The 2,629-nt window shown below is 44.8% G+C and overlaps 1 pseudogene; it reads right to left on the bottom strand.

Moving 5' to 3' along the window:
* Positions 1–962: 962 nt before the first annotated feature.
* On the bottom strand, positions 963–1,934 carry LOC142430796 (ataxin-3-like; annotated as a pseudogene).
* Positions 1,935–2,629: the final 695 nt, after the last annotated feature.

Below are 2,629 nucleotides of genomic sequence, written 5' to 3'. Positions count from 1 at the left end.
CTGTCAAGATTGAAATGCACCAGAGATGTGGAATAAAGATCCCATCCATGAAGACTTCAAAAGCTGAACTTCAGGATAGCTACATGATTTTCTTTTGGAAGAGTTGTATAAAATGGCGTAAACAAACCACAAACCAGAGAAGAGAAATTGTTTTCCGAGGTGACAACAGGCAAGAACAGCAAAGGGTTCAAGGGTGGGAAGGAGAGTGGTCCACCCCCGCCCCTACCTCCCACCCCCCACCCCCCACACCTCTCCCAGGACCCCTGGCTGTCATCCACACAGACAAAAAGTTTTAAAAAGCCAGGGTGGTTAATGAGAAATCAAAGCAACCACTAGATCAGCAGTTCTCAACCTGTGGGTCATGACCCCTTTTGGGTCGCCCAATTCATAACAGTAGCAAAATTACATCTATGAAGTAGCAATGAGCATAATTTTATGGTTGGGGGGGGTCACACAACATGAGGAACTGTATTACAGGGTATGGCATTAGGAAGGTTGAGAACCACTGCACTAGATGGTGAAAGTGGGTCCAACAAATTGCAGAGAATAAAAAAACAAAAACAAAAGAAAACCGCCACTAAAAATATAGGGAGCAAGTACTGGGGCAAGAGCTACATTAGTTGGTCTGCAAAAAGATCCCAGAAGTAGATCCTAACTGCAGACAAGCTACTTATTGCACACGCAAACGATGGGAAAGGACCGCTGAAAAAGCCACTGGGAGTTTAGTTGCTGAAAGTTTGTCTGGTATTTGGGAGATTACGTAGTCCTATGACTGATGCATTTCCCCACTTTTCCATCATTCTGTTTGCAAACCACCCACAAGTCTTATTTTCACTGTTGTACACAGTTCTCTTTGACAAATGACTAGGGGGAGGGGGCCCCCCAAACCACCACCCCCTGTTGTCAACACGCAGGATAATGCTGGAAAGTATGAGTATCTGAGTGATCTGTAAAAGGCATTGTTATTTCTCCCCTTCTGGTTTCAAGTGAATTCTCACGGTTTCTAAAGACATGGTCACAGCCGCCTGAAGCATGTCCTCTTCGCTCATGGCATCACTTGGGTCACTGCCAAGTGCTCCTGGACTTGTGGTTGGCTTTTCACTTGGATGTGGAACTGGTCCTGGCAGATCCACCTGCTGCCGCCGCTGCTGCTGTTTTTCAAAGTAGGCTTCTCTTCTGCAGCTCTCCAGAACTCAGATTCGTTCCCAACGTCTGGGGAGTTTCTTGAGCTGTATGTCTGGAACTACCTTGCATGCTGAGCTGAATCGCCCTGCGGAGATCGGCTTCCTCATCTTCCATGTTGATTTCATGGCGACTTAGTGCCAGAGCCTTCTGCAATTCCTCCTCGTCTTCATCTAATATCCCTGGCCCATCATTTGTTTCCAAGGCTTGTTCCAGGTCTGTTGTCTGGATTCTCTGGTCTTTCAGTTGTGCCAATTTTTCTCCAATACATTTTGGTTGATGCATCTGCTAGACCCTGATCGTCTGCAGGAGTTGGTCACTTCCCAATCTGGCAGATCTCCCTTCATAACAAATATAGAATAACCTTCCTGTTGTAACTGAGCCAAGAAAAGTGCAAGGTATGTTTGATATTAATTCTGGACCCATCAAGAGAGAATTCAAGTTCAACCACTGTTTTCCTAATTTTCTAATTATAAACCAGTGTTCGTTTTTAATTGCATATAAATGATCTTTCAAGGAATTGCTTGAATCAAGAAACACCCACCGTCATCATGTTTCCAGAAGGTTGCTGTAAAAACATGCGGTAGTCTTCACTAGGAACGCCACCTTCCGCCATCCTCATCCTCTTCGTCTGGCTGATGTGCGATGGAAGACAGCTCCATGGGGCTGAAATACTCCCCTTGCAGCAGATTGTTCAGGCATTGTGGAGCACACAGGGAGCCTTCTTGTTTCTCGTGGAAGATGGACTCCATGTTTATTTGTCTGGAGCCAACGCCCCTCCCCACCCCTACCGAACCAGCCCCCTCCAGCTCTGCCCCTGCCCCACCCCTCCCTAGATGCTATTCTTTCTGATCACTGGCTACCAATTAGCTTCTTCAGTTGCTACAGTGCCCATACTTTGTCTTCTGGAGCTATCTTCTGAACCTTTCTCTTCAACTGTTTTATTTCATCGTTTCTTCATTGCCTTAGCTACTCTAAGATTTATAGCAAGTTTCAAAGTCTCTTCTGACATCCACTTTAATGATTCATTCTTTCTTGTCTTTTTAATGAACCTTTTCTTTGTTCATTATGTCATGTTCTCGATGTCATCCCACAGCTCCACCACGTCATTGGTCATACGTGTTCAATGTGTCAAATTTGTTTTTGAGATATTCTTGAAATCCAGTTGGGACAGATTTAAGGTCATATTATGGCTCTTGTGGTCTTGTTTTAGTGTTTTTCAGCTTCAACCTGAACTTAGCTGTGAGCAATTGATGGTCTATTCCCTCGTAGGCCCTTGAGTTGGTTTTAGCTGCTGATGTTGAGTTCCTCCATCGTCTCTTCTCCAGGTAGAGTCGATTTGATTTCTGTGTTTTCCTTCGGGAGAAGCCACATTTGTAGTCACATTGTGTGTTGTTGAAAGAAAGCTCGTTGCTATGGATAAGTCATTGGTCTTGCGAAATTCTTT

The sequence above is a fragment of the Tenrec ecaudatus genome, chromosome 17 (genome assembly GCF_050624435.1).
Source record: "Tenrec ecaudatus isolate mTenEca1 chromosome 17, mTenEca1.hap1, whole genome shotgun sequence".
In the NCBI taxonomy this organism is placed as follows: Eukaryota; Metazoa; Chordata; class Mammalia; order Afrosoricida; family Tenrecidae; genus Tenrec; species Tenrec ecaudatus.
Note: the sequence above shows the minus strand (reverse complement) of the source record. Positions and strands in the feature narration are given on the sequence as shown.